This window comes from Thamnophis elegans, chromosome 2 (assembly GCF_009769535.1).
Source record: "Thamnophis elegans isolate rThaEle1 chromosome 2, rThaEle1.pri, whole genome shotgun sequence".
NCBI classification, from domain to species: domain Eukaryota; kingdom Metazoa; phylum Chordata; class Lepidosauria; order Squamata; family Colubridae; genus Thamnophis; species Thamnophis elegans.
In genome coordinates this window covers 158,047,991-158,068,949 of record NC_045542.1, presented here as the reverse complement: position 1 = coordinate 158,068,949, position 20,959 = coordinate 158,047,991, and the positions used below count along the sequence as shown (strand labels likewise).

Below are 20,959 nucleotides of genomic sequence, written 5' to 3'. Positions count from 1 at the left end.
CACTGCTTGGATCTGCACGCATATTACGAAAATATGTTACGACGTCCTAGGCCCCTGGGTGGGGCCCGACTAGTAACCAATGCCAAATCCGGCGAAACAACTGGCCGCTGTGATACAATTGTACAACAACAACAATAATAATAATAATAAATTAAACTTTTATGTGAATCTTACAGGCAAAAGAATGCCAAAGAGAGCACTGTGGAGAACTGAATCACAAGCAGCATTAGAATGCAAAGGAAACCAAGGCAGCAATCAAAAACTTATTAGTTCCCCTGGAAATCCCCAAAACTCTTTTTTTATTATTAAATGTTTTTTAATTTTAGTTTAAAACGGGTACAGCATCTTTCTTAATATATCAATCAATTACAGATAAGTTTTCGTACATCTCCTCCACAGTCAACCAACATAACTCATATTAACTCAAGCATTATTATATATCCATTTTCATTTAACTGTAATTATTATTTAGAAATATTGGTAGGAGTAATAATCTTGAACAATACCTACCCACACCGATGGGAAGGTAGAAAAATAAAATAAAAAAAAGAAAAAAGAAAAAAGGACAAATAAAAAATTAAAATTAAAATAAAAGATAGTAGATAATACAAAAAAAGACAAAAACGACAATCAGGAAAACAAAACAAAACACAGGTGTCTATTATGAAAAAAAAAGAAGTATATCAACTGGTTGCAACATGTTTTGGTGCTTCTCTTCCGTTAATTCATATTAATTCAAATATCTTAACTCGAATATTTACCATATCAACATCATTATACCTCCAGTTTTAATTATTATGGTTATTTAAACATCCTTCATCCTTAGCTATGCTAAAGAATTAATCCATAACACATGCTGGCAATTCATTTACTTATTTGTAAAATCCTCTATTATCATCAAATCCTCATATCTTATTTTAGCTAAACATCCATAATATTCAATTATATCATATATCATAACATTTTCCCAGTATTGATTAACATTTGATTGTATGAATTTTATTTAGTTTTTTAATAGTGCTAATTATTATAGTTAATACTCTTTATGTATAATCTAAAGGTGTTTTCTCATATCCAATTGTTAGTTATCATATCAACTCCACATTATATACATTACTATCAATATCAATTATTATTCAGCAATATCTGTTACAAGAAAAAGCGATTAGGTTTAACTAGTTTTCAATTGTATTCATCAATCTATCAGCCAGTTCCAAATTATATATATTGCTATCCATATCAGTCATTATTCAGCTATATCTATTACAAATTGAAGTATTCCGATTTAGCTAATTTTAGGTTGTATTGTCCCATCTGTCAGCCTGTGTCCCTCCAACAACGAGATTTCCTCAGTCCAATAGCCATTCGTTGGATAAATTTACCAAATGTTTCCAAAAGCAAATCCAAACAAAAGTATTTCGGCACCTTTGGATTCTGAATGTCGGTGATGAAATAATAATGTTGTCCTAGGCTAATAAAATTTCCCAAATTAACTTTAATTCTCAAGGGTGGATTTTCCATTCCTCCTGCACTCTGTCTCTTTAAATGAGTTGTCTTTGTGGCTCCCCCACTCCTCTCTTCCTCTGAGATAGACCAGACACCATTTCTCACATTTTCCATTTGTGTTTCAGGAACATTTAAGCATTCAACGATCTCAGTTTTAACTTCATATTTTAGAATCAGCTGATCCAGTTTTCTTTCCAATTTTTGGTAATAGCAATAGCAATAGCAGTAGACTTATATACCGCTTCATAGGCCTTTCAGGCCTCTCTAAGCGGTTTACAGAGAGTCAGCATATTGCCCCCAACAATCTGGGTCCTCATTTTACCCACCTCGGAAGGATGGAAGGCTGAGTCAACCCTGAGCCGGTGAGATTTGAACCGCTGACCTGCTGATCTAGCAGTAGCCTGCAGTGCTGTATTTAACCACTGCGCCACCTTGGCTCTAAGGTAAGAGTCAAAGAGTCCTCTACACGCAGAGAAAAGAGCCTGAAATGAAATCTTAGAGGTATTTCGGGACGCCATGATGTGTCGTAGTTAAAAATTAGAAGCTCTCTTTTTTTTTTCCCACAGACTTCGAAGCACTTTTTTTTTTTAGTCTCTTACAGGCTGTCAATCTTATCTAGTTGTAAACAGAACTAGGTAGTAAAGTAATAAAAATGTTGAATTGTGACGGGCTAATTAGTAGGAGATAAGTTTTACGATCCACTTAGGGAGATTCAGAGGGGGGAGAATGTCGCGGAGTTTCTTGAAGCATTTAAGAAGTAAAGTAACCACCAGTCATAATCCCCAAAACTCTTCTTCCCCAGCAGCTTACAGATAAGGAAGACAAAACCAGGACAAGAGTTTTGAGCTGGATCCAAATATAGTGTATCTGGAAGAAACGTATCAAAATATCAAGGGGAATAATTTCCTAGTTCAGAAAAAGAGGGAAATTATCTGGAAGTCAGTGGAAATGATAAAGGTCTCTTGGACAGCCAGATAAGGCAGACAATAATTCAGGCCTCGTCCTTTGAGGAAGGAAACAGTTACTTGAATCCATGTTCCATCCAACAAGGGATTGAGAGTATTTTTGATGTCCCTGAGAATCTAATAATGTAAGTAGTTGAAAAGATCCATAGATCTGCCTATTGTGGGAAAAGCAAAGATTGTAGAATTATGCTCGAGGGGATCCACACTGGAGAAAAGCCATATCAGTGTTCCCAATGCAGCAAAAGCTTTAGTCAGAACGGCTTCCCAGTTGTTCATGGAAAGGCTCACACTAGAGAAAAGCCCTATCAGTTGTCCCAATGTGGCAAAAGCTATAGCAAGCAGGCCAGAGAACTCACACAAGAGAGAAACCATATGAATGCCCAGATTGTAAGAAATATTTCAATAGCAATAGCAGTTAGACTTATATACAGCTTCATAGGGCTTTCAGCCCTCTCTAAGAGGTTTACAGAATCAGCATATTGCCCCCAAACAACAATCCGGGTCCTCGTTTTACCCACCTCGGAAGGATGGAAGGCTGAGTCAACCCTGAGCCGGTGAGATTTGAACAGCCGAACTGCAGAACTGCAGTCAGCTGAAGTAGCCTGCAGTGCTGCATTTTACCACTGCACCACCTCGGCTCTATTTCAGTCGAAAATCCAGTTTGGCAATACACCCGGGGGTTCACACAGGAGAGAAGCCTTTTCAATGTTCTGACATTGGGAAAAGGAATGGTATTTGGGAGTGGTTGGCACAGCAAGTCAATATTCTTTTTGTGCATGAAGATTTTGCTCTAGGGCTGTTTGTTTTTTTAATGGGGGCAGAGGTTGGCAATGTCTGGGGAAGGAAAGGCATGCTTTCCACAAAGCAAAGGCTGGTTATGGGAACAGGGAGGCCTAAGCTCATTGGGCTGGAGATGTTAAATGTCAAAACATTGGCTGGGCTTCTCATACTTATTGCAGCAGCCACAATGCGAGGAGCTGCTCTTTCGGTACACACACTGCAATTCCATGGGGTGGGGCCATGCCCCCTCAGCCAAGTTCCTCACTGAAGAGGTAGCAGAAAAGAGATTTCCAAAGCCCAACTCCTGACTCTGATTCACAAATGATGGTGCCCAGTTGCCCGTTAAAGCAGAATACGTTGCATTAATTATCCACTGCATTAGTAGGAGTCCCAGGATTCCTTGTGTGCAATTTCAAAAATGTTCATAGCCTGGCTTGTACACCGGTTAATCTAAATTTGGCCTCAGAAATCCTGGATGCAATAAGCTAAGGCAGGTTCAGGAAGCAATCATAGGAAATGAGCAGTCTTTGATTATCTATTAAGGCACAATCATGGCTGCAAATAATTTTGGGAAATGTGCTTGCTTCAAACCTAACTGAAAGCTAGAAAGTGACATCAGATATCTAAAAAGAATTGGCACAGAAAATTGCACACTATACATTTCTTTTCTATATAACAGAACTTCTGTCCTGGCTGCTAGACCTTCATGGGTTGAAAGCTTGTCACCCATAAAGCCCTTCATGGTAGTGGATCTGGGTACTTGAGAGACCGCCTACTGCCAATCACCTCCACTCGACCGATTAGATCCCATGGATTAGGCCTCCTCTGAGTTCCATCTGCCGGTCAATGTCGACTGGCAACCACGCGGAGGAGAGCCTTCTCGGTGGCAGCTCCGACCGTATGGAACGATCTCCCCGTGGAGATTCGTACCCTCACCACCCTCCAGACCTTCCGCACAGCCCTTAAAATCTGGCTATCCCGTCAGGCCTGGGGCTAAAGACTGTAACCCACCCGAATGGTATGAATGTTGTGCTTTTAATGATGTACTTTCTTACATGTTAAATGTTTGTTTCCCCCCCCTCCTTTCGAGTTGTAAGCCGCCCTGAGTCCCCCCAGGGAAAAGGGCGGCATATAAATAAACTTCTCAAATCTCAAAGCTCTCCTTTTTGGGGCCACTGCCATAATCATCATGAGAGTCCTCTGCTGCCTCCACCAGTGTGCTTCCCCTTGTCCGAGTGGCCTGAAAAATCACCTCCCATTTCAACAGACCCCAAGTACAGATGCCAGGCAAATATCCCTCGTGACATTCTAGGTATACAGAAATACAGAGACTATTCTAATAGTGTGTACATCGGGCAATATATGTAAGTACATGTAGCCCAAAAGGGGGGAATTGTGGTAAGCCCCGCCGTCACCCAAGAATGAAATATTTTGAGGAATATTAAAAAAGGTAGAATATTCTATTTCTCCAAAGGAGAAATGGAGAAACATGTTTTTAAAGGCAGAAAGTAGCCCCCAGTCTTTCCTAATAGCCTACAGCAGATGCTCATTAAGAAATCCTGAGTCATATTCACAAAGAAAATACCTTCACCTCCAGGTGATGGGATTAAGGACAGGACATGACCTTAACCCAGATGCCCCGAAACTTTTTAAATGTGGCCAATTCATGGACCCTCAAACTTTGGGGGGGGGGAGGGCACGGACCAGCTGTGTGGGTGTGGCTAGGTGGTCATGTGACTAGATGGGCCAATTCAACAGTCCTTTGAACAATGCACACAATATGGTGGAAAATGTTTCATTTCTAAAAAAGCATTGTGCTGCTCTTTAAACAGTTTTTGAGAATGAAAGAAATGGGTATTGGCAGCATTGCTGTGAATGTGGGGGTAAGATAATGTAAAGCTGTCTTACCAACACATGGGAGATGCTTCTATTTCTTTCATTCCTCTCAGGGCTTCTTTTAAGGCTGCTTGGAAAGATGGTTTAATGGTGGACAGGACCACATGGTTTGAGGCCCTGGGGAAAATGAGCACATGGGTGTGTGTGAGAGAGACAGATGTATATCCGCTCTTGGGCTGCCTTAGAGTTTCCTATTCCTGTGTAAGAAATGTATTCTACTTGATTGTCTTGAGTCTTAGGTTTGGTTGAGCCTTGTTGGGTAGATACAATCTGTTGCTAGATGGGTAGAGGGCTAATCCTATAGAGCCGAGGTGGCACAGTGGTTAAATGCAGCACTGCAGGCTACTGCTAGATCAGCAGTTCAGCGGTTCAAATCTCACCGGCTCAGGGTTGACTCAGCCTTCCATCCTTCCGAGGTGGGTAAAATGAGGACCCAGATTGTTGGGGGCAATATGCTGACTCTCTGTAAACCGCTTAGAGAGGGCTGAAAGCCCTATGAAGCGGTATATAAGTCTACTGCTAAGTCTACTGCTATTATGTTCTGAGGGAGAAGATCTTTTGTGTTGTAGATAAGGTGGTCCAGTCTTTCTAGGGCTGTTAACAAAGGTGGGGGCTGCTTTCCAAGAACATATTTCTCTTTTTCTCATCCAGGGAGGTATAATATTCTGCCTTTTTAATATTTCCGAGAAGATTTCATTCTTCTGGGAAAGGGTGGGTTCCCGCGGCTTGGCACCTTTGGAATACCACTAGGTTGGTGAGCAGTGTTCTGCCTGGCCGGAGGGGGGTTGTGCAAAGGGGCTTATTTTGGGGGGGGCTTATATTTTTGCCCACCTGAAAAATGTGGCAAGGCTTTAGTTTCAGGACATGTTGTATTTTTGGGGAAACACGGTATTTCCCTTTTAAGAATCTTCATTTAGCCAAATTGGTTTTTCTTGCTTCATCCCTGAGCAGAGTCCATTTCTCACATACCTTGGTCCATGTGCCTATTCTTCATTCCTGTCTGGACAGATAATTTGTCCCAAATCCAGGCCTCCATCAGTCTCCCTTGGGGAGATTTCAGTGGGATCCTAGACTTTGAGCTTCCCATTTCCTGGTCTGTTCTTCCCACTGTCCGCGACAAGAGTCCAAGGCTCCACTCTTTTCTTTTACTTGGCTCCCTTGCAACTGTGGAATACACCACCCTCAACAGGTGAACGTACCTTCTAACCTGTGGCCAGCCCTCAGTTTTTCAGGCCAATGGCCTGGGAGGATTCTGTCCACCCAAATTACTCAGAGTATGGGTACCTATTACTCAGAATAGGGATCTGCTCAGTGATTCTCAGCCAGTCACCCAAGAATGAACCTCTCATTTGCCTTTTAACCCCTTCCCACGCTCTCTCTCCCTTTTACCCACAGAAGGTCCTGTACTCTGGCAAATCCCCCATGCTCTCCAGACTCTGTTGGTCTTTCTGCAGTTAGGAAATGCACAGAGGGAGCAAGATCCAGAGAAGGGATTTTTTTCTCAAGCACATTCACTCACAGAGACACATACTTTCTTTCACCTCCTGGGCTTTTAAAGTTAAAATTTAGAGGTACTCACCTTTCCAAACAGCCTTTGAACTCAACATTCAAAGCCCCTTTAATACCTTTGTTCCAAATGGCCAGGGTGTGGGAAAAATCCACCCACAGACTCAATGGGTCAGTGCCAGCAAGGGAGGCTTACCCAGGTCAGGTTAGTTTGGAGACCCATCTGGGTTGCCAAATTGTTGAAAGAAATGTCCATCTGGGTTCAGGTCCAAGTGGAAAAAACATTGGAAACATGGACCCTGCTTGGAAAGATGGTTTAATGATGGACAGGACCACGTGGTTTGAGATCCTGGGCAAAATGAGCATATATAATACATTAACATTACTATCTATACATAATTGTTAGAAGTTGAAAAGTATTATTATGTATACCTAAACAATATTTATTACTAGTATTGTGTATAAAGTATTGACCCAGACAATGCACTGTTCACCAAGCAGTTAAAAAAAACTTATAAATAAAATTATTATTTTTTTAAAATCTACCCCAGTGGGGACAAGTTATATTTATCAGTCATGGATTTGTGATTTTGGGGAGGGAATAAAGTGGGACAGTAAGATAGGGAAGAGAAAAAATTTGGAAGAGCTTATGGCTTTGCTGGATACAAAGCCCCAGAAGGCAAGAAAGAGCAATGGATATGGTTCCAAGTATACAAATAATAATATTTTTTTACCATGTATTTTTTAGAAGCTTCAGCAACTTACTGGGGCCACTCAGAAACTCTGCTTATAACTCACAGATATTTTGTGAAAAGGAGATGCTGGCTAGGAAATTCTGGCCTCAAAATCTGGAAGACATTCAGGATGCAGAAGGATGAAACTGAACGTTGTGTTTCTCTAAGACATTAAAATTAACATGAGGGAAATAGCAGAATATATAAAAAACAGCCCTCTGTACAATAAAAAGATAAATAGACATTGGGGGAGGGGGAAAATTTCTTCTACCATATATAGGCAATCAGGCCCTCTTTCTTAGGCTCCATTTCTAGGCCCTGCTGCATATATTTCTCTGTGTGACCTAATGGGAGACTTAAGTGCAAGCAAATTTACAGAATTTACACCTGGCATTTAGCAGATATAAAATTTCCTCTTCCAAGAATGAAGCTTGGTGGTTGATGCTCTTGGATGCAGCCCTGGCCAGCAGGAGTGAAGCTCCCCTGGAGTGTCTGGCCTGATGCTGCCGCCATGCCCTAAAATCCTTGGAGCCTCAGAGTCATAAAGTTTTGGCATGTAGAGAGGTTTTGATCTCCACTGAGAGTCACCCCTAAGAAAGCTGATTGTGTAATTCTGTAAAACCTTTATGAACTTTTAGGGCTCAGCACATAGCTAATCTTCACAAGTAACATCACATTTCACTATTTCACTAGGCTCAGTTGCAAAGTCGGTTGCTAGAAGTCAAAAACTACTTGAATAGCATTTAATCAGGGGAAACCTTTTGCAAACGCCTCAGGTAGAAACTGGAAATAGATTTTTTTTCTGCCTCCTATCTGGAGATGGTGCTCAAATAGGCAACACCTATGCCTACAAAAGCAGATAATACCTGGGGTTGAGCTTAAAGGAGTTAAAACCATCCAGTACTAAATTGCTAGAAAGGTTGGAAAGCGACGGGAAGAGTAGAAGAAATAAACTTTTGAAAAAAGCACCGTTGGGAACAGCTGAAATTCCTGTTCCGTCCGGATCACTCATGGGAGGAGAGTGTTGTGCAGAGCAGCTTTTGTGCTCTTCCCAGGGTCGAAGCAGCAGCTGGAAGGTGAGTTGAGGGCGGGTGGGAGGAGAGTCCTGGAAGCAGAGAAGCAACTGGGCTGAAGCATCTCAGCTGCTGCTGCTGCAGGTTCCTTCCCTCCCCGAATTTAAGCCCACTGGGGCTGCACGCTGTGAAACTGGTAGCTGCAATTTTCCTCCTGGTGGGAAGATTGGAAAAGTCTCTTCCAAGTGAAGGTGGATCCTTTGGGAATGGCTTCCCTCCAGAGGTTGTGGGTGCTCCCATCACTGGAGGGTTTGTGACAGAGCTGGGAGGGACCTTGCAGGTCTTCTATTCCGACGCCCTGATCAAGCAGGAGACCCAACATCATTTCAGACAAATGGCTGTCCTGTCTCTGATTAAAAGCCACCAGGGATGGAGCCCCCACAACCTCTGAAGGGAAACCCTTCCACTGGTTCACTGTTCTTAGTCTAAGGAAATTTCTCCTTAGTTCTAAGTTGCTTCTCTCCTTGATCAGTTTCCATCCAGTTCCTTATCCTGCCTTCAGGGGCTTTGGAGAATAGGTTGACGCCCCTCCCTTTTTTGTGGCAACCCCTCAAGTATTGGAAGATGACTATCATGTCTCCCCTAGTCCTTCCCTTCACTAGACTAGACATACCCAATTCCTGCAGCCCTTCTTTTTATTTTGGCCTCCAGGCCCCTAATCCTCTTTGCTGCTCTTTTCTGCATTCTTTCCAGAGTCTCAACAAGTTTTTATGATATGTTGACCAAACTGTGTGCAATTATCTAAGTGTGGTCTTACTCTTTATGAAGTGGTACTAGTACTTCACATGATCTTGATTCTATCTCTCTGTTAATGGCGCTTAGTATTGTATTGGCTGTTTTGGCCACTGCAATATACTTCTGGTTCATATCTAAATGATTGCCCACTAGGACCTCAAGGTTCCCCTCATAGTTATTACTTGAGCCAAGTGGTACCTATTCAGTACATTTGGTTTTTCTTGAATACATGTAAAACCCTTTTCCTCCCTGCATTGAATTTCATTTTGTTAGGTAGGGCCCAGTGTTCAAATCTATTGAGATTCTCTATCTTGAGCCTATGTTCTGAGGTGTTGGCTATTCCTGCCAACTTGGTGTCATTTGAAAATTTGATGTGTTCCCATACGACTCCCTCATCATTTACGAAGATATTAAAGAGTATTAAAGCAGAACCTTGGGGTACCCACTGCTTATTTCCCTCCATATAGATATAGTCCCATTAAGGAATACACTTTGATTGTGGTTTGTCAGCCGGTTATGAATCCATCTGTGTGGATGGATGTACCTATCCCACATTTTTCTAATTTACCAAGAAGTAGATTATGATCTACTTAGTGCTTAGTACTGTATTGGCTTTTTTGGCCACTACAAATCACGGCGTGAACTATCTTGCTTTGCATGTAATGAGTCTTATCTCATATATTAGTTTCACCTTTTAAGTTGCATTACTGAAATAAATGAACTTTTGCACAATATTCTAATTTTTCGAGTTTCATCTGTACATGGTAAATTTGAGGTTTGTAGGCTTTACGGTTCTGTGATAATGCCTGAGTGGTATTTCACTTTTATACATATATAGATTTTCCAGTATTTCCCACACTCCTTGCATTGTTTTCTCCTTTAGGATTTTTATCCATGAAATTTTGCTTAGGCTATGAATTTCTTAAAATCAGCTCTTCTAAGGTTTAAGACACTTGTTGGATTATATTTTATTCCTTGTGTTTGCATTATATTGAATTCCAGTAAGGTTCCGACAACTTCAACTCCTTCTATCGCTTCTCTATTAGTAAGAATTAGGTTGAGTAGTTTTTCCTCTAAGTTCCCTCCTCTACCTTTTAGATGACAAAGTTGTCAGCTAAATTGGTTAGGAATCTGTTCAATCTCCTACTTGCTGTAGAGTTTGTCCCCCAGTTGATATCAGGGTAGTTAAAGTCTCCCATTACATCTTTTTTTTATATAAAGTTTTTATTTTTTCATTTTCATAGCATATAATCACATGTATACTATTACATAGCCAACATCGTATTGTATTATTAAATGTTTACGTCAATTCATCTTACCATCAACTCCCTAAAACAATTATTGGCTCTTCTGCTCTCCATGCATCATATTTGCATGTTATTCGTCACTTTCTTCTCCCTCTCTCCTATCCCTCCCTACCTCCTCTCTTCCCTCTGTCCCCCTCTCCCCTCCCTCCCTCCCTCCCTCCTCTCTTCCTTCTCTTCTCTTCTCTACTTCCCCTTCCTCTCTCCTTCTCTCTCCCCTTTCCACTCCTCCTTTCTCTCCTCTTCCCCCCCCGCACTCTCTCCTATCCCTCTCTTCTTCCCTTTCTTCTCCCCTCTTTCAGCTTCTGAGCGAGCTCCCTTTTATGATGATGGTACTTATAATTCCTTTTCAATATACATATTTTATTTTAACATATATCTCCCTCCCTCTCTTTAAAAAAAAATAGGACAAAAAAGTATACATATACATATATCATTGTACTTTTAAACCCCCCCACCCTACCCCAGCCTAATTTTGGCCGAGATGTAGACCTGATTACAATTCCCAGGTATTCTCATCACTATATTTATATAATTATACATCCTTACATCCTCCATATACTTTAACCTTTATTTAATTATTTTCCATTATCATATTCAACCAGTTAGCAACTCCATTTTATTATCATATTTAGGAATAATCCCCCTTAGCTTTATATTTTCCCATATAACAATTTCTAGTTGTGTAAGTTTTTCCTAGTAAGTCTTTTATCTCACTTCTCTGTTCCTGGTTTCTCCCTTTTCTTTGTTTTGAAACGTCCACCATCTTCAATTTTCCCCAAGCCACCATCAAAGGGATCTTTTACATTTCCCTTTGTTGGGGCGTAACCTCCTTCTTCAATTTTCTTTATGCCACTGACAACCTACAAAACTTCTTTTGTTTACTTTTTATTCCCTTTTGTTGGGACACATCCCCCTTTTACAATTTTCCCTATACCACTGCCAAGCCCTATGGAATTTTTTGTCTGCTTTTTATTTTCCACTGTTTCTACCCTTTCATTATCTTTGCCCCTTTCTTCTTTGCCTTCTTCTGTAATTACCTGCTTCTCGGGGTTCAGAATTCCATTTAGGCTTGATTTTAATGATTTATGCATATTTTTTATAATTTCATGTAGTTCTTCAAATTCTCAGCTTTCCATGATGTCCAGTACCAAAGATACAATTATTTATACAGTTCTTATTTCAGAGTTCCGTTCCACCTTAAATTTATCTACATCAGCTGCTGTGGGAAAGAGCGATGGGAGCCATCTTGGTCTTTTGTTCTTCCTTAATGTCCAGTTCTAAAATTGCAGTTAGTTATACAAATCTTACTTCGAGGTTCTGGTCCACCTTAAATTTAGTTAATTCAACTACTGTGAAAACAAGAGAAACTGGAGCCATCTTGATCTTTTGCAGAATAAAAAATAGAGAGAGAAAAAAGAAAACTTCTATTTCCCAGTTTTTTGTTCTTATTGTTTTTTTCCTTCCTATTTTTCACCTCTCATTATAGTTGCTCAAAATATATTAATTGGAACAAGCTTGCATACAGCCAAAACTCGGGTATGTTTCTTCCTCCTGCTTTTCCAAGTTCTGATTTATGGCAGTTGGTTAATTAAAATTTCCTACACAGGCAAGATTAGGTTATCAGTTGTCAGTGAGGAGATAGTGCTTTTTTCTTGATCTTTCCCCCTTGTTGCATTCCCTTTCTCATTAATTGGGGTTGCTTAAGATATGTTTGTTAAAAAACACTCGGACGCAGTAAATCTTCACGCTCCGAGGCTCCTTTGAAAACACAATCTTTTCAAGTCGAAAACCAAATTTAGAGTTGCTATTTGAGCGGGTTTGTCACTTTTGTCTCCTTTCACCCTTTCTGTCTGAATTGTTTCAAACAAATGGCTTTTGGGGGGAGGGGGAGGCTAGTGTTTCAACCCTCCATTTTTCCTTTTCTTTATTTCTTTCTTTTGGAAAAAATCCCGATCTGACCCTCAATATTATTTATGCTCTCAAGATTCTTTGCCTTTTCCAAGTTTGATTTATGACTGTGGATTTGATGAATTTTCTTACCGGTCTTTCATCTCTTCCTCACACTCCTCTTCTGTTGCTTTGGCTAGAAGTCAGCTTCTTGTGCAGCCATATTGCCATGCTGCTGCCTCTACTCTAATTCAGAGGGCAAATCTCTGACCTGCGAGGGACCTGTTGCTTCCCCCTGGATCTGATGAGAGCCCCCTTTTCACCCCACCTCCAGTGGGCTTCTGATCTAAAAAAGATCTCGGAGATGGTTTGTCAGACAGGGTTCATGTAAGGCTCTTGAGAGGCCACACACACCCATGACTGTCCAGCTGGAGAACCTCCGGTCGACTCTCTCCCATTAGATCTTTTATTGTTATTTTATTATCAAAAGTTTTTTTTATTTTTATTTTTCAAAATAGACACAACACATTCTTTACATACTGTAGAAAGTATATCAGTTGGTTACAAAAAATTTCGTGCATTTCTTTCACAGTCACCCATGATTCATATTAATTCTAGTATTTTAAATCAAATATATTTATTCATATTACCATCATCCTACCCCCATTCTCGTTTGACTATAATTATTTAAACGTCCTTCATCATAAAACATACCAAAACTCAAGACATAACCACATACTGGCATCTCATTTGCTATTTCTAGTATCCCAATAACACTATTCCTTATGGCCTATTCTAGCTAAACATCAATAATGTTTAGTAACAAAGGTTTCTAATCTTTCTTTCCAAATCACTGTTTACAATTTACATCCAATTTCCCTAAGTTGTACCCATACCTATATAGACATTGTTATCATTATCTCTCCTTTATTTGACTATGTCCATTATCATAATTTAGTTCTTTTTTTAATTAATCTTTATATGTAACCAAACCATTTCTCAACTTCCTTTCATAGGTACCATTCAATATTCATATCCAATTACTACTTGTTATACCAATACATATTATTATGTTATACCAATACATACAGGGTCAAGTGGGTCTGCTGCTAACGTACCTGCCTCCCAACTACGTTGCAGCAGCCCTCCCCTCGCTCCTCGAGTCAGTAGCCGAGCTGGCAATTGAGTTCCCCAGGCTTATGGTTCTGGGGGACTTTAATTTGCCATCGCTCGGTGAACACTCTGATGGGGCGCAGGAGTTCATGGCTTCCATGACAGCCATGGGCTTGACCCAGGTAATTCGGGGCCCAACCCACTCAGCGGGTCACATGCTCGACCTCGTATTTCTCTCGGAGCAGTGGATGTGTGATCTTGGTCTGAGGGGTAGTGAGACCATACCCCTGTCGTGGTCAGACCACTGCCTACTGAGGCTCGACTTCCGGAGGCCAAACCCCCACCGTAGGGAGGAGGAACCGACCAGGTGGTTCCGCCCCAGGCGACTGATGGACCCTATGAGGTTCCAGACGGAGCTTGGGGTTATTCCTGATACCCTCGCCCACAGTTCGGCGGAGACTCTGGCTGCCGCCTGGCACTCGGCAGCATCGGAGTCTCTCGACCGGATTGCGCCACTACGGCCCCTCCGGGTCAGCGGATCCCGGAGACCCCCTTGGTTCACCGAGGAACTCCGGGAGATGAAGCGCCGGAGGAGATGCCTAGAGCACCGATGGAGGTCCGATAAGTCCGAATCGAACCGAGCAATGGTAACCACCTGCACCAAGGAATACACCAGGGCACTTAGGGCAGCGAAAAGATCTCATATAGCCACCTTGGTTGCGTCCGCTGAGTCCCGCCCAGCCGCCCTGTTTAAGATAACCCGCTCCCTATTAAATAAAATGGAAGCGGGGGAACCCTTGCAGGGCAGAGCTGAGGATTATGCCCAATTCTTAGCGGACAAAATTGCTCGGTTTCGGTCGGACTTGGACTCCATCCCCGCAGTTCCAGCCGAGGCACAAGAGGATCAGGTGGAACATCTCTGGGTTGAGTTTCAGGATGTTACCCCCGGGGATGTGGACAAGGCCATGAGGGCTGTAAGTGCCTCCACCTGCGTACTGGATCCGTGTCCCTCATGGCTGGTTTCTAACAGTAGTGAGGTGACACGAGGCTGGATCCAGGCGGTTGTGACCGCCTCTCTTCGGGAGGGGAACTTCCCCGCCGCACTGAAAGCGGCGGTGGTGAGACCCCTCCTAAAGAAGCCATCTTTGGATCCAGCTGTTCTTAATAACTATCGCCCAGTCTCCAACCTTCCCTTCCTTGGGAAGGTTGTTGAGAAGGTGGTGGCCTTTCAGCTCCAACGGTCCTTGGAGGAAGCAAACTATCTTGACCCCTTCCAGTCAGGCTTCAGACCCGGTTACAGCACAGAAACCGCTTTGGTCGCATTGACCGATGATCTCTGGAGGGCCAGAGATGGAGGACATTCCTCCATCCTGGTCCTCCTTGACCTCTCAGCGGCTTTCGATACCATCGACCATGGTATCCTTCTGCGACGACTGCGGGAGGTGGGAGTGGGAGGCTCCGTGTTGCGGTGGTTCTCTTCCTACCTCTCGGACAGGTCGCAGTCGGTGTTAGTGGGGGGGCAGAGATCGTCCCCTAGGCCCCTAACTTATGGGGTGCCTCAGGGCTCGGTCTTATCCCCCCTACTATTCAACATCTACATGAAACCGCTGGGAGAGATCATCCGTAGGCACGGGATCAGATACCATCAATATGCGGACGATACCCAGCTGTATCTGTCCGCCCCGTGCCAACTCAATGAAGCGGCAGACGTGATGAACCAAGGTCTAGAGGCCGTTATGGACTGGATGAGGGTTAACAAGCTTGTGCTCAACCCAGAAAAGACCGAGTGGCTGTTGTGTTTCCCTCCCAAAGATTCGACCAATATTCCATCACTCAGGCTGGGGGGTCAAATTTTATGCCCCTCAGAGAGGGTTCGCAACTTGGGAGTCCTCCTGGATTCACAGCTATCGTTTGACCACCACCTGACGGCTGTGACTAGGGGGGCATTCGCCCAGGTTCGCCTGGTGCGCCAGTTGCGACCCTACCTGGATCGGGAGGCACTCACAACAGTCACTCGGGCCCTTGTGACCTCTAGGCTGGAATACTGCAATGTGCTCTACATGGGGCTGCCCTTGAAGAGCATCCGGCGACTTCAGCTGGTACAGAACGCGGCCGCGCGAGTGATTGTGGGTGCACCGCGGTTCACCCACATAACACCTATCCTCCGCGAGCTGCGCTGGCTACCTGTCGATCTCCGGGTGCGCTTCAAGGTGCTATTAGTCACTCATAAAGCCCTGCATGGTAGTGGATCTGGATACTTGAGAGACCGCCTCCTGCCAATCACCTCCCTGCGACCAATTAGATCACACAGATTGGGCCTCCTCCGTATTCCATCGGCCAGCCAGTGCCGGCTGGCAACTACAAGGAGGAGGGCCTTCTCAGTAGTAGCCCCGACCCTTTGGAACGAACTCCCCGTGGAGATTCGTACCCTCACCACCGTCCTGGCCTTCCGCACAGCCCTCAAGAACTGGCTAGCCCGTCAGGCCTGGGGACAAGGATAGTTACCCCTCCCGAATGATGAATGTATGTTGCTTATTACTTTTATTATATGTGTCTATGTCATTGTTTGTACTTCCCCTCCCTGATTTTATGTGAGCCGCCCTGAGTCCCCTCAGGGAAAAGGGCGGCCTACAAATGTTAATAAAATCACAAAAAAATCACAAAAAATCACATATGTGTACATTATTATCATTTTCAATTGTTTATTTAACCATATCTATTGTCACTAAATTTCACTAAGTCCAACTAGTTTTAGATTAAACACTTTTATCTATCAGACTGTATCTTTATAGTAGCGAAATAGTATCATGTCTTCGGCCATTTGTGGCATCAGTCCTCCAATCATCTCCTTAATCAAGTTTGTATGGACTCTTCTTTGCAACTCCTTGTTTATTGATTCTCTCATGTAGTTTCGATGCACTTCTTTTTCCTTAATCAGCTTGTCTTTAATTGTCAGTGTTATTATCAATTTCTCCCTTTAAATCCATAAGTTCTTTTATTTTTTCTTCTTCTGTGTCTTGCCATCTAGGGTAGGGTTCCCATCCATCTAGTTCCCCTATCAATATTCCACTTTTTTCATTTCCAGACAGAAACCATTCACCATAGATGTCAGCAGATTTGATTTCTTTGTAGTCATTTTTCTCTTTATTGTCTGGGGTCTCTACCCTCTATTTTTCCCATTTGATAAGCATCTCCATCGTTTTCATCATATTTTTCTGTTAAATGCTCCAATTTTTCAAACATTTTCTCAAATGTATTTGATAATTTCTGTATTGCAAACATTATCTCTTGCAAGCAATAGCAATAGCAGTAGACTTATATACCGCTTCATAGGCCTTTCAGGCCTCTCTAAGCGGTTTACAGAGAGTCAGCATATTGCCCCCAACAATCTGGGTCCTCATTTTACCCACCTCGGAAGGATGGAAGGCTGAGTCAACCCTGAGCCGGTGAGATTTGAACCGCTGACCTGCTGATCTAGCAGTAGCCTGCAGTGCTGCATTTAACCACTGCGCCAGTTTCTCTCTGTTGTTGGAAATAAGCCATTGTTTCCAGCTGTTAAAACACTGCTGCTCTGACTTGGAAGATTTTTACAAGGTTACACCTAGGTTCACCATGAGATCTCTGGTTAAGGATATACTTCAAAGGAACATTTGTATAAACAAGTGGTGCATTACTTCTTATCACTTTCTATAAACAAACTGTGAGACTTTAAAGTTCCAGACCAGGATAATCAGTAGTGAAATTAAAAGTATTTTGTTTTCAGTACTCAAGTTTCCAGTCTTCGAGTAGCAGTTATCTCTCTCTTTATTGTTACAATTGTTGCAATTCTCTTTGTTCTTTTTGTATCATTTAATATTCCAAGTTTTTAAAAAAGTCAAATTCTTACATGAAATAGAGAAGAAAGAGTAAAAGACACATGTAGTGATGAATAAGGAGACGTTTAGCCCGTAGGTTGTGAAAGTAATAGTAAAAATTTTAGAAGAAGAAAACTTGATCCGTTCATTTCAAACAGTTTGCATAAATTCCATCCATGAAAGTAACATTTAAAAATTAAGATAACACGCTGACCAAAACCATCCAAAGCTTAATTCCGCAGTTTTTTTACTTCAATGTCTTTACAATAAGTATGGTATTTCCTGTCCCATCCACGTATTAACCAGGTTCAATTGTGCTTAATCCATCTTTGGTTGCACAGGTAGTCCTCACTTACCACTTCTTCTCTGAGCCTTCAAAAGTTACTATGGCACAGTAGAAGCAGACGAGCACCTGGTCCACAAAATTTTTGGTAATCCTAGGACTTGTTCCGTGACCGCATGTCAGCCGTGACTGTGGTTTTGAAGGTGCAGGAAAAGGATTGCACCAATTTGGGTTCTGCCAATAGTTGCATATTTATGATGGCGGCGGCATCCCACACTCATGATCCCCATTTGTGACCTTGCCAGCTACCTTCTGACAAGCAACATCAGTGGGTATACTGGCAGGAAATTGCAAGCCACAGTCATATAAAATTGCCTTTAACAACCCACAGTAATTAGCTTAACAACTACAGAGGAGCAGATGTAAGTTGGCACTGTCATGTGACATGATGCTTAATGATTAAGCTGCTTAGTGACATAAATATCTGTTCCAATTGCCGTAGGTTAAGTAAGGACTACTTGAACAAGGATGTCACCAGAGAGGTTATAGACAGAATTTTGGGCCCTTATTTGCACTGAGGACTTCCATGAGCAAAAGTGGTGTATACTTTTCTTTCTTTTTTCAACTCATCTCTCATCATTTTACAAAAAATTAAAGTTATATTTTTCTTTGAATCTTACAGGTGAACAGGATGCCAATAAGAGCTCTCTGGACAACTGTAAATAACAATCAATGTTGAAAAGGAAGAAAATCAAGCCAGAAATCAAAATATTTTCCATTCCCTGCAGAAAACCATACAAATCTGCTCCTCCTCCAGCAGCTGTTTGAGAGAGAAAGCCAAGAAAGAATGAGCAGATTATGCAGAACTCAACGATATATTACATGAGAGGTGAAGGGGGGTTATTTATAATTCAGCAAAAGAGGAAATAAAAATCTGGAAGTCTGTTGGGAGGAAAAGATCAATAGTAAAGTCACAGTAATGTGAGGAAGAAGACTGCTGGAATAAAAGTACCATTAAACAAGGTATTGTTTACTGAATGTGGCAAAAGCTATGCTCACAACAGCTCCCTTGTGGTTCATGGAAGCATCTCCACACAAGAAGGAAGCCACAAAAGTGCTCCCAATGTGGTAAATGCTTTAGTGAGCATGGCAACATGGTGCTGCATCCGATAACTCACAGGAGGGAGAAAACATATAACGGTGCAGATTGTGGAAAAACATTTAGTCACAATTTCAGTCTGGTGATTGATCAGTAGATTGACTCCAAGGAGAAACTGTATGAGTGTTTAGATTGTGGGAAAAGCTTCATTATAAACTCTATTTCACCAGAGAACTCACCCAGAAGAAAAACCCTTTGAATATCCTATTTATGGGAAAGTCACAATTCCAGCTGGTGATACATTAGAAGAAAATGCTTTGAATGTTCTGATTTTTGGAAAACTTTCAGTTATAATTCCATCTTGGTGATACCCTAGAGGAATCATAAATGAGAAAAACCCATTAATTGTCGGAGAAATTTCTACCGTAATTTCCACCTGGTAAATACATCAGAGGATTCACTCCATGGTGAAATCTTATAAGTGTCAAGATTGTGGGAAAGGTTTCATTAGAAATTCTCAACTCCTAAAACACAAGACCACACACATAAGAGAAAAAACATTTGAATGTCCTGACTTTGGGAAAAGTTTCAGTCGGAATTCACACCTGGTGATACACCAGAGGACTCACACAGGAGAGAAACCTTTTGAATGTCCTATCTGTAGGAAAAGCTTTAGTAATTATTGGACCCTGGTGACACTCCAGAGGTCTCACACAGGAGAGAAACCCTATGAATGTCCTGATTGTGGGAAAAGCTTTCATAAATATCTGTTCCAATTGCCGTAGGTTAAGTAAGCACTACTTGAACAAGGATGTCACCAGAGAGGTTGTAGACAGAATTTTGGGCCCTTATTTGCACTGAGGACTTCCATGAGCAAAAGTGGTGTATACTTTTCTTTCTTTTTTCAACTCATCTCTCATCATTTTACAAAAAATTAAAGTTATATTTTTCTTTGAATCTTACAGGTGAACAGGATGCCAATAAGAGCTCTCTGGACAACTGTAAATAACAATCAATGTTGAAAAGGAAGAAAATCAAGCGAGAAATCAAAATATTTTCCATTCCCTGCAGAAAACCATACAAATCTGCTCCTCCTCCAGCAGCTGTTTGAGAGAGAAAGCCAAGAAAGAATGAGCAGATTATGCAGAACTCAACGATATATTACATGAGAGGTGAAGGGGGGTTATTTATAATTCAGCAAAAGAGGAAATAAAAACCTGGAAGTCTGTTGGGAGGAAAAGATCAATAGTAAAGTCATATAGAAGAGACAATAATGCAGGTGACAGTAATGTGAGGAAGAAGACTGCTTGAATAAAAGTACCATTAAACAAGGTATTGTTTACTGAATGTGGCAAAAGCTATGCTCACAACAGCTCCCTTGTGGTTCATGGAAGCATCTCCACACAAGAAGGAAGCCACAAAAGTGCTCCCAATGTGGTAAATGCTTTAGTGAGCATGGCAACATGGTGCTGCATCCGATAACTCACAGGAGGGAGAAAACATAACGGTGCAGATTGTGTGAAAGTTTCATTAGAAATTCCCAGGTCTTGAGACCCTAAAGGACGCATACACAAGAATAGAACCATTTGAACATCCTTTCTATGGGAAAAGTTTCACTGAGAATTCCATCCTGATGAAGCACCCGAGGATTCTCACAAAAGTGAAACCCTTTGAATGTCCTGATTGTGGAAAAACATTTAGTCACAATTTCAGTCTGGTGATTGATCTGTAGATTGACTCCAAGGAGAAACTGTATGAGTGTTTAGATTGTGGGAAAAGCTTCATTATAAACTCTATTTCACCAGAGAACTCACCCAGAAGAAAAACCCTTTGAATAGCCTATTTATGGGAAAGTCACAATTCCAGCTGGTGATACATTAGAAGAAAATGCTTTGAATGTTCTGATTTTTGGAAAACTTTCAGTTATAATTCCATCTTGGTGATACCCTAGAGGAATCATAAATGAGAAAAACCCATTAATTGTCGGAGAAATTTCTGTCGTAATTTCCACCTGGTAAATACATCAGAGGATTCGCTCCATGGTGAAATCTTATAAGTGTCAAGATTGTGGGAAAGGTTTCATTAGAAATTCCCAACTCCTAAAACACAAGACCACACACATAAGAGAAAAAACATTTGAATGTCCTGACTTTGGGAAAAGTTTCAGTCGGAATTCACACCTGGTGATACACCAGAGGACTCACACAGGAGAGAAACCTTT

The 20,959-nt window shown here is 41.8% G+C and overlaps 2 protein-coding genes across 6 annotated transcripts in view; both read left to right on the top strand.

Annotated features, from left to right (window-relative positions):
• Positions 1-20,959, top strand: part of LOC116504947 (zinc finger protein 420-like) — a 65,187-nt gene that overhangs the window by 22,917 nt on the left and 21,311 nt on the right. The window lies entirely within an intron of this gene.
• The window catches only part of LOC116504945 (zinc finger protein 850-like), a 55,292-nt gene that overhangs the window by 33,860 nt on the left and 473 nt on the right, over positions 1-20,959 (top strand). For 2 of the 5 annotated variants that reach the window (XR_004254870.1, XR_004254872.1), the window contains 2 exons: positions 18,322-18,528; positions 19,704-20,342. The gene's annotated coding sequence lies outside the window, so the exon portion shown is untranslated. Of the gene's footprint in view, positions 1-18,321; positions 18,662-19,703; positions 20,854-20,959 lie in introns of those variants that run through there. The other 3 variants (XR_004254871.1, XR_004254873.1, XM_032212198.1) reach the window with 3 other exon arrangements.